This window comes from Natator depressus, chromosome 19 (assembly GCF_965152275.1).
Source record: "Natator depressus isolate rNatDep1 chromosome 19, rNatDep2.hap1, whole genome shotgun sequence".
In the NCBI taxonomy this organism is placed as follows: Eukaryota; Metazoa; Chordata; order Testudines; family Cheloniidae; genus Natator; species Natator depressus.
This window is the reverse complement of record NC_134252.1, coordinates 11,017,326-11,028,748: the sequence shown is the minus strand read 5'-3', so window position 1 is coordinate 11,028,748 and position 11,423 is coordinate 11,017,326. Positions and strand designations below refer to the sequence as shown.

The following is an 11,423-nucleotide window of genomic DNA, read 5'->3' as shown; positions in this document are numbered from 1 at the left end:
AATTCCCCTGGGTGCAATTCTCTGGGCACTGGATCTGCCCCTCCCTGGTGACTCCTGGCAGCAATTTGCTCAGCAGCCCAGCCCGTGGGGCGATTCCACCAGACAGGGCTGGGTGGCATATGAGCCAGAATGATTTGCTTCCCTTACAGGTGTCTACTGTCAGGACTGGGCAGAGACATTCCCAGTGGGCCCCTTTTCTGGATGGACCAGCTCCTTTCCAGCATGGTCGGTTCAATACAGGACACTTGAATCACCTTAGAGAAGGCCCCCCTGCCCCCAGATTGCAGAGCTCATCCTCTACAGCAGGGGGCATTACGGCCCCCCCCTTTCTGCCCCATTCTCTAAGAGGGTATTGGGGTCCGGTGGTTAGAGCAGGGGAGCACTCATGGGTCAGAACTTCTAGGTGTTTTTGTCAGGTTCCTGGCTACTGGCAGTCTGTTGAACCCTTTGCCTCTGCTGAAGAAGTGCTGGGAGCAAAGCATCTGACCCTTCCAAATCATATTGTAAAGAAGCAGGCAAGAGGGTATAGAATCATAGAATACCAGGGTTGGAAGGGACCTCAGGAGGTCATCTAGTCCAACCCCCTGCTCAAAGCAGGGCCAATCCCCAATTTTTGCCCCAGATCCCAAATGGCCCCCTCAAGGATTGAACTCACAACCTTGGGTTTAGCAGGCCCATGCTCAAACCACTGAGCTATCCTTCCCCGCCAATCAGATTGATGGGACTCTAAGCATCTAAACCCCACTCCAATGTTTCCCCCAGCCCCACATGTGGCTGCTGAGTCCCTCTGGGCATTCCCAGCTTTTCCCCAGGGTTTCTAAATAACATTAGCTGCTCCCCTTAGTTTCCCATGAGACCTCATTCCCCATGCCAGGCAAACACACAGGCTGGGTGGGAGGCACTCAGCATCCTGGGGCCTGCTCCAGCCTTGGCAGCCCGGCTTCGGGTTCCTGAGATTGCTGCTCCTCTGGGGCCCCGGCAGAGTTAAATGACTCCTGATTCCTCCTAACTTCACAGCCCATCCACGTGGGAATCCCCTCATTGGACAGGAACCAGGACCTCTCTTCACCAGCTCTGTAGGGCCCAGGTGCCCACATCCCACCTCCTAGTATGACTGAAATGGCACATGGAACCCAGAGCAAACCTCGGACCAGGCTGGGGACACCGAACTGCGAATATCCCTGTCCTGGCAGGACCATGGCGCGGCGCTGAGATGCTGGCTGGATAGATACAGGGATGGGTGCGGCTCTGACCAATCCCAGCCTTCGGTGAGGTGAGCTTGGTGAGCTCTGCGTCTAGACATAGCTCGTCTGGTGGTTGGAAGAGGGGGGATGGCAGCTAGCATTTGTGGGTTTTCTTTATGGCTCTGGGATGGGCATAGGGTGTAGAGGTTAGAACAGGGGGGCCTGGGAGTCAGGACTCCTGGGTTCTTTTTGCTTGAAAAATTGTCAGCTGGCTCTAGGAAATATTATTATCCCAGAGGATGGGCAGAGAGGGATCTACCCTTTTGTTCTGTCCTGGGGTGGGGTTCCCTTGGTGAATGCTAACCCAACTCTCACCATCTGTTACCCTGAAAGTACAAAGTGTCAAGGCTGGGAAGAGACCAATAAGTGAAGGCAATCCCAGTACTCTGCACTGCGAGGCCGCCGCCCTGCGGCCTATGGCCAGGGGGTACATCTCCATCTGGTGTAAGGGCTGGGGACCTGGTCAGGGAGACTTGCTGAGGAGGGGAAGCGGGTTGTGGCAGTGTCTTTGTACCATAGGTACAGCCTGGGAAGAGTTGTCTTGTGGGTCGTGCTGGATAATCAGCTGACCATGAGCTCCCAGTGCGATGCTGTGGCCAAAAGGGCTATTGGGGTCAGGGGATGGATATATAGGGGAAGCCCGAGGAGTCGAGAGGTTATTTTACCTCTGTATTTGGCATTGCTGCGACTGCTGCTGTAATCCTATGTCTGGTTCTGGTGCCCACAATTCAAGGAGGATGTCGATCAGTTGGAGGGGGTCATAGAAGAGCCATGAGAATGATTAAAGGATTGGAAAACCTGCCTTACAGTGCTAGATTCAAGGGGCTCAATCTGTTTATCTTAACAAAGAGAAGGTTAAGGAAGGACTTGATCCTAGTCTAGAAGGACCCAAATGGGGAACAAATATTTGATAATGGGCTCTACAGGCGGTGAACTGAAATATTTTGGTTTTCAATATTTTGCCAAAAAGTCAAATTTACACACACACCCTGGCCTATTTTCTGACTGGTTCTAATGCTGTGTCTTTTGCCTTTTAAATAACACTCATCCGATGAAGAGACCACACAGGCTGGTGGGGTGCAAATAACCATGTTTACTAACTATGCACTACGCATGACAGGCCGACCGACACCCACACAGATGCTCTGGTTGCTTTCTGAACCACAGAACATGGTGAGCGCCCCTAGAGGGCTCACTGACTATTTAAAGTGACACTACCCCACTCCCATACACAGCCACAGAATAGAATATGGTACGAACCCAATTTTTCTCTTCCTTTTTATGGATTGTTTCTCTGTTTCCAGATGCCCCTAAAGGAGTTAGCATCATGACCATGCTAGGGTCCAACACATGAAAAGGCAGATCTGTGAATCTGACGTGCCATTCAACCCACAGCATCCTTCCTAACGCCACCTGTGTCTGGTACAAGGATGATGCTAGTCTGGGGCTGTTCCAGTGGGAGCAGGTGTTTCAGAGCATCACAGCAAAGCATGCTGGGGAATATCACTGTGAGGTTCAGGGCACAGCTGGGACATCCTGCCCCTCCTCTGTCACCATCTCTGTCCTGGGTAAGTGCTCAGGGCTGAGGGGCCTTGGCATCCCTGAGAGGATGGCTGGGCACCCCCAGACATCAGGATGGCAACCTCTCAGGCCACAGGTGCTGATCCCGTCAGGCCCCATGCCATCGTTGTCTGGAGGCAGGCTGAGTCCCACACACTGTGCTGGAGGCCACTGGCATGACACTGGTGATGCCAGCCCCCATCTGCTCCTCATGATGCCCCCCATGTCCCTTCCCATTTGGGCAGATTTCATACAGAGCCTCTGTTTGGGCCTACAGGAACTCTACAGCCACTTGGAGAATCACTGAGCCAGTTCCCACTGAGATCTCCTGAGATCCCAGCCATCTGGGGTCCCTACTGCGCTGCCGGTACCCTAAACACAAAGAGGACCCATCGCTCAGACTGCCAGATGCCCACCTGGTGTGAATCGGCCATAGCTCCATTGGAGTGAATGGGGCCAGATCCCCTGCTGGGTGAATCGGCCATAGCTCCATTGGAGTGAATGGGGCCAGATCCCCAGCTGCTGTGAATCGGCCATAGCTCCAGGGGAGTGAATGGGGCCAGATCCCCAGCTGATGTGAATCGGCCATAGCTCTAGCGGAATCAATGGAACCCGATCCCCAATTGGATCTGGTATAAATTAGATTCGGTGGATTAAATAAATGAGGCTGCATCAATTTACACCAGCTGAGGATTTTGCCCAGAATATGGGAGATTCTGGCTGCGTGACTTATATTGTCAAGTGTTAGACTTTCAGATGCTTGGGCTTGATTGCATTTCACCTTAGCTGTGATTTTCTAGCCTATTTGATGTTTGGGTTTTTAAAGCTCTGTTTCTCTTTGTCTTGAAGAGACTGATCATTTCTCATCCCAAACTCCTGCTGAGCAAAGTTTTTTGTCTGAGAATTTCCTCATCGTTTACTCAGTAACCAAGTTCTGTTAAAAATACCAGGAGTGTTTGTAGCAAAGCAGGGGCTGCAGGCAGGGGGTTGTGTGTATAGAGCACCAGGAATCCAGGGTCTCCCAGGCCCTCTGGGGCTCATGCAGGCCTTAGCCAGCCTAGAGGGCCCCACCCAGTTCAGTCCTGGCCCTTGCAGGATTCCTCAACCCCACAGGAGGGAGACGAGGGACCCACGTTGCCCGGGAACGGTTGCAATGAAATTCAGGTGCTGTAAAGAACCGGCACCGTCAGTGCAGAACCCCACATGCAGGCAGAGCTGGAGTAAGAGCAGTGGTTCTACAGCACGAATTCTCCAGCCCTCTAAGCTACAGGAGATGTGGGGGGCTGCTATGAACAGGTCCCAAATTCCCCGAAGGGTGGCACCATCAATCAGTCTCTCGCCATTACATTACAGCCTGGCCTGTGGGAGCTGAGCAGAGAGCCCCCACACCTCAGCCACTGGCTGGTGAATTGCTCCCCACGCTGAGAGTCAGGACGCCTGGGTTCTCTCCGTGGCTCTGGGGTGCAAATGGGTTCAAGCAGTGAGATGCAGGGCTGCCATGTTCTCTTCCTGGCTTTGCCCACAGTTCTCCCTGGGGGGTGTTTTGCTTTGCTCTCTGGCCTCAGCCAAAAGCCTTCCACTTCCCCTGGAAGCTGAGAATGCCGGGCCCTCAGGGTGATTATTATATGTGTAGGGGGTGGCGGTGGGGGGCTGTTCCCATTAACCCTTTCATTCCCAGGAACCGCCTTGCCACAGGCCAAATGGGCCTCCTGGAGGGGAGTTAAGAGGACTCTCACAGCTAGTGGCTCTGAGAGACCCTGGGGAAGGGATGAGGCTTTTTCCTGTTTTAGCACCATCCAGCTGGGATCTCAAAGCATCTGAGCTTCTCAACCTCCCCAGGGGGGAGGAGGGTTCCTGTCCCCCAGCACGGATGGAGAAAAGTGGCAGAACAAAAGAGAATGGGGGAGTCGTAACTCCCAGCTTCCCCCTCCCCCGCAAACACACGCACTCCACCCCACTCCCTTCTCTGAGCTGCGGATAGAACCCAGGAGTCCCAGCACCCCCGTCTCTAACCCACTAGACCCCACCTCCCGGCAGTGGGCATGAAACCCAGGAATCCTGACTCCCAGTCATTCTAACCATTGAACCTTATTGCCATCTAAACAGCAAGTAAGTTGCCGTTAAGAGCCCGGAAGTCTCTATTCTGGTTCCCTTTCCTCTCCTGAGCCACCAGCCACTCACAGTGCAGAGGCTATTGCCACAGATATAGATGAATATGATTACCTGTTATCCACCTTAACCACTCTGCCCCGCTGGTTAGTGTCAGCGGTGGGATCAGACCACATTCCCAGCTGCTAACCCAGACCCAGGACCCAGGTAAGAGCCACTCATCTTTATTTGGGGGCAAAAACCATGTCTGGGGACTATGATTCTTCGATTCCCTAAATCACCAAAAGTAGGCGAAATGGTGATAAGTTATTGTGCGTGTAGCTCCGACTGAGATCAGGGCCCCATTGGGCCAGTCCCTGCCCCACCTGAGACCAGGGCCCTGTTTTGCCAGGCTCTGCACAGACACAGTGAGAGACGGTCCCTACCCTAAAGAGTTAAAATCGAAGTAGACATAAGGCAGAAGGGGAAACTGAGGCACAGAGAGGGGACACAACGTGCCCACTCTCTTATAGCCGGCCTAGGGTAGCTGCAGGAGCCATGAGTCCCAGTGCAGTGTTTTAGCCACTGGACCACGCTGTCTCATAGTAACTTGTGCTAGCAGTCGATAATACACTGGGGGCTTCCCAAACACAGCGTGAGAGACAGCCTCTGTCCAGAAGAGTCCGAGTGTAAACGATGGGTATGGGGACTGAAAACTGCAGGGTAACATCGCTCTGAGCAGTTAAACGGCGGGCGTGCCCCACCCCTGAGATGGCTGCAGTTCTCTACTGATTGAAACGATCAACCAATAGGAGGTTGTCAAGTGATATGAGGTCCTAAAGGGTAGATTCAGAACATGTCTGATTAAATGACTGTTCATAGAGGGAGCATGGTGTTTTGCTTAGAGCAGAGGGATCTGGGAGTCAGGACTCTGGGCTCTATTCCTAGTTCTAGGAGAGAGGTGCGGGTCTAGTTGGTTACAGTGGCAGGGGGCTAGGAGTCAGGACTCTTGGGGTCTAGCCTTGTCTGTTGGAGCAGGGAATCAGGACTCCTGGGTTCTATTCATGGCTTTGCGAGGGGAAATTTATTTTCAGACATACCCTGATCATCAGAGCCTTGCTGGCTAGTTCCCCATTGCCCTGAAATTGTGTGCTCAGAATGGTATGATTACATCAGGTACTGGCTCACTGGCTGTAACCAGGGTGTGGACAGAAATAGAGGCAGAGAAGAGACCCAGATAAAGGGTCTTAGGCCTGGTCTACATTACAGACATCCGCAAGAAGGCTGAAGATGGTTCCTTATTCCCAGTTCCTTATTCGTGGTACCAGCTCTTTTTTCATGGTACCAGCTCCTTATTCCTGGTTCCCAGTTCCTTAGTCAAAGGCCCAAATGATTTACAGATACAGCCGCATAAGATAACATTTCATCAAGCCATGTGATTGAATGAGAGAAACATTTAAATGACGAATTACTTATTTATTTACGAATTACATACTCAAGTAAAGCGCTGGGCTTTTATGGCTTGTACGCAGGGCCACCCGCGGGGGAGGGGGGGCAAGTGGGGTTATTTGCCCCCATGAGAATATAGTATTGGATAGTGTTGCAACTTTTGTTTTATGGAAGGGCCAGTGGCGTAGCTAGGTGGAGTGAACAGGGGGAGCGATCACAGAAAAGGCACCACCCACTGCGGCCCTTCTACTCACTTCTCCTGACGGGGCAGCGCTCCGGGTCTTCGGTGGCATCTCGGCAGCAGGTCTTTCAGTGCCGCCGAATGCACCTGGAGCGAGTGAAGGACCCGCCACCGAAGACCCGGAGCGCTGCTGGGTGAGTAAAAATTAAAAAGGTGCTTAATTAATTAAAGGGCCTCCGAAATTGCTTTGCCCCGGGCCCCCTGAATCCTCTGGGTGCCCTGCTTGTAGGTGACAAAATAAAGCAGGAGTCACCCTAATTGACACCTCCCCGCAGCCATCAGGCTCTTCCGAAGGAGCTGGGAATTGCCACTCGCTGCGCTGAAGCTTCGTTCTTGAGTAACATGCTGCAAAATGTCACACACGCACACACCCCTCAATTCCATTTTGTGTTGAGAGTTTGAATGAGGAACTGGGTTTTGACTGGCTGGTATGTGACGAAACAAGTCTCGGTGATATGTCCCCGCAGCTGTGAAGCTGTTCTGATGTCTCTGAGACATGGACCTCCCTGGCTTGCAACATCTTCTTTGTGGAAAACCTGTGGCCCATGTCACCAGCCCTTCCCTTCAGCAGGGTCCCAGGAGCAGCAAATCTGGACGTTTCAGGGGGTTAAGCTGGGGAGCCCATGTCTGCAGAGGGTGGGGACTTGGCGAGTGTTGTGTTTGTCCCATGTGTTGGCTGGTTGTTCTCCGTGGGGGGTTCTGGGAATGGGCTGCAGGCCCCCTGAACTAGCCTGATGCAAAGGTCTGTTTGTGTTTCAATGAGGCCCTTGTCCCTGGGACCTCTGGCTTGGAGCCATGTTGGGAGTCTGAGGAGTTATTCGCTCCTGTTGGTGAGGGAGGGAGCTGAGCCTTGAGGTTTAGTATATAAGTCAGTTGACGTGAACGGGAGTGGCAAACAGTCTGAGTTTCGAAGGGAGTGTGATTCCTGTTTTAAGTATAGCTCTCCACCAGGCAGCAGATATGGATGAGGAGAGAACAAGTGCTGGGACCTACCTTGGACGTGCTATGTTTTCCTTTCTGCCAGAAGACAGAATAGATACCAGGTATATGAAGTGCAAGCTGGTGGCCATACTGGAGGAGAAGACACATGGTCTGGAAGCATAAGTTGCAAAACAACGAAGACTTCTTAGACAACCAGAGTTGGAAATTATTTTCACAGATGCCACAAGGGGAAGGATCAGTGATAAAGGAATTGGATATAGTAGGAACCAAAGAGGTAGACAGGCTGTTTGTGACCAAGAGGGGAAAGAGCCAGGAGGCATTCAACCCGACTAGAAGTATCAAAACATCTTCAGATATTCAACAAGTCAACTGCGGAAGAAGGTGTCTCTGGAGGAATGGAATAGAAAGCTACAGGGGACATACCTGAAGGGTGTCACTGCAGTTTGAAATAAACAGCAACCAAGCCAGGTTCTTCTACCATCCTAAGAATGTAAACAATTGGTGACTGTATTAAGAAGAGCGGATGGTGAATTCAGCCATGGAGACAAGGACAATAGGGCAGTGTGCTATCTCCCCGCAGTGAAGATACGAGATGTAACCATAACATTGGGTGGGATTATGAAGTTGTCTCCACTGATGATGATATGGCATCACACAGAACTACACATATTATAGAAGACCTCAGGCACTTGGAAGGGAGCAGAAGGAAAGGAAAGGCCAGATGATCTTCTCTGAGATCCTGCTGGTCCAATGAGCGAGAGAAGGCAGAAAATGCTGGAGGTGAGCTGTTGGCTGCATGACCAGTGTGAGGCTGAAGGTTTTGGTTTTGTGGAACACTGGGCTACATTCCAGTGGGAAAGAGGGCTGTACAAACAGGATGGTCTGCATCTCACAACTAGGGGGACTAATCTTCTCTGTTGGAGACTAGCTGGAGCTGCTCTGAGGGCATTAAACCACTAGTGCAAAGGGGAGGGTACTCATAAGGCTAATGCTGTACAAAACTCAAACTCAAGATGTCCTGACCAACTTGAACTGATGTGGCAAAAACGTGAAAAGAGATTTTTCAATTGCTTCTATACCAATGCTAGGAGTCTGTGTAACAAGTAGGAGGAATTAGACATTCTCATTGATGAGGAAAAAATTTATATACTTGGCATTACTGAAACCTGGTGGGAGAACCCACCTGATTGGTTATAACCTGTTCAGGAAGAAGAGAGTGGGTAAAATAGGTGGGTTGGTGCAGCTGGCACTCTCCATTAAAGCCACCATAACCTGTGTTAGTTTTATTGCTAACTCAGAAGCACAGGATCTTGCATGCATGTGGATCCACATGCTAACAAACAAAACCAGGGATGGGGTCTGTTACAGGTTACCGAATCAAACCAGAGAGCAGGATGAGTTACTCCTTACAGATGGGTGTTTAATATGTTGGCTGAAGTGTTGTTATAATGGGGCAGTTCTATTTGGGAGACATATGCTGGAGCTCTCATGCAGCTGGTGATAAAACCGCATTCCAGGTATTAAAAATGGTAGATTTATATTGATTGCAGGACGTATTGCACCCAACATGAGGTAACTATGTTGGTCCTCATTATGACAGATCAAGATTAATCAGTCATGGAACTGAGTGATGGTGGTTGCCTAGGGACCAGTGATCGTGACCTGATTATTTCACTATGGACACACAGAGGGCAGGCCCAACCCGTAATATATGCACTTGGTGCTTCAAGAGGGCTGATCTCTCAAAGATGAGGAACATTTTGAGTGAAATTGATTGGGAGAAAAAATTAGAAAGAAAAATGTGAATGAAAATTGGGACTTCTTTATGAAGATTTTATTAGATGGACAAAAAAGCCATGCTACCAAATCAAGAAAGAGGACAACTTTGGTCAAAAGTCCATTCTGGTTCTGTGCTGAGGTGGAGGCAGCATTTAGAAATTAAAAAAAAACGGAAGAAAGGGTACATAGCAATCAATGTAAATTAGAAGTTATGATGTGTAGAAAATTGATAAGGGAAGCTAAAGACCTCACAGAAAATCCATGTCTGGCAGGGATAAGGAAAATAAGGAGTTTTAAAAGAATATTCTGAACTAAAAAATCCCAACAATGGTATAGAGTATAGGCATATTACTAGATGGAGATAGTACAATTGTTAATAATAATGCAGGAAGGGTTCAGTAAATATTTCTGTTTTGTATTTGGAAAGAAGCAGGATGATGTATTCATATCATGAGGATTGACGAACTACCTTGTTCCAGCTCATCAGCAGGCCCTAATAACTTGCACCCAGGAATCCTAAAAGAGTTGGCTAAGGAGATCTTTGTTCCTGGGAAATTCCAGAAGACTGGAAGAGTACTAATGTTGTGCCAATATCAGAAAAGACAAGCTGTATGACCTGAGTGACTCTAGACCAGTTAGCCTGATATCAGTCCTAAAGCAGAGAGGCACAACTCACCCCACTTTGCTCTAGGCTGACCCTTTGCAGACTGACTGCTCAAGCCCCAGATCGCACACTTCCCTACAGAGACCCATAGCTTGCAAGCAGGCCCTGGAAACCTCTTACTGTTAAAGTGATAGCTTGTTGTGTTTGCACAGTTTTAATGCACACACTTGTTTCGCTTAGGGGGGCTGGAATAAGGTATACCAGTACAATGTGCAGTGCTGCAGGGAGTGGGGACGGGGGCTCGGTATGGGGTCCTCCCCTTGCAGGCAGAGTGGCCCCAATGCCCCAGCATGGCTCTAGGGGGCGCTGTGCTGAAAGGGCAGGGCGCTCAGTAGGGGGTGTTCTCCCCTTATGTGTGGTGCTTTGCTGTTTCTTGCTGAGACACTGAATGAGGACACTGCCCCCTTGTGGATGTCATACCCTGGTGGCTCTTTCCCAAGCGGTCAGGATGTCCCCAGAGCCCCAGTCACATCCCAATGTGGTTAATTCCCTTCCGCCTTCCTAAATCCCCTGGCAATGTCAGCTCCACACAGGATCCTTCCTCTGGTTCTGCCCAGAAACTGCCATCCATGTTGCTACAAGCTGTCAAGCAGCTGGCATGCCCTGCCCCGCCCCAGGGGTGGCTGCATTTCACCTGTGAGGGCATAACCCTGCAAAACTGGCCTGCAAAGCATGCTGGGATGGAAATGCAACCACTCCTTGCTCTGTCAGGCAAGTCCGCTGAGCTATGTTCCCTTCCTGGCTTAGAAAATGCTTTACAAGGCCCATAGGTGTAGAATACCTGGTCATGATGCGGGCTAGAGAAGATGCAGCAAACCCTGTGGCCAGATGCTGATGGAAATGCAGGGACCAGATGAGCTTCCCCAGAGAGATGATTCATGTGATTAATTTCTGGCCCTTTTCCCTACTCCCAGACCTGATGGAAACTCTCTTCTGGAAGAAAATGGCCTCTCTTCTGTTGCCTGCATTTTGCCTTTTGAGCGGTGAGTATAATGTGCGCGCACACACGTGTGCACACAGCCACCGCACACACCTGTGGTCCCCAGGAGGTTTTGTCCAGAGCACCTTAGAGCTGGTCTTTGCTGCAAAACAAAATCATAGAATCATAAAATATCAAGGTTGGAAGGGACCTCAGGAGGTCATCTAGTCCAACCCCCTGCTCAAAGCAGGACCAATCCCCAACTAAATCATCCCAGCCAGGGCTTTGTCAAGCCTGACCTTAAAAACTTCTAAGGAAGGAGATTCCACCACCTCCCTAGGTGTTTCCAGTGTTTCACCACCCTCCTAGTGAAAAAGTTTTCCTAATATCCAATCTAAACCTCCCCCACTGCAACTTGAGACCATTACTCCTTGTTCTGTCATCAGCTACCACTGAGAACAGTCTAGCTCCAGGTGCGTACTTAACGGGGGTGCGCTAATTCGGGTTAAAACAACAGCAAAGTCACAGCGGCCCGGG

At 50.5% G+C, this 11,423-nt stretch overlaps 1 pseudogene; it reads left to right on the top strand.

The window, feature by feature from the left end:
- The first annotated feature begins 2,577 nt into the window (after nucleotides 1–2,577).
- Nucleotides 2,578–11,423, top strand: part of LOC141974506 (uncharacterized) — a 32,768-nt pseudogene continuing 23,922 nt past the window's right edge.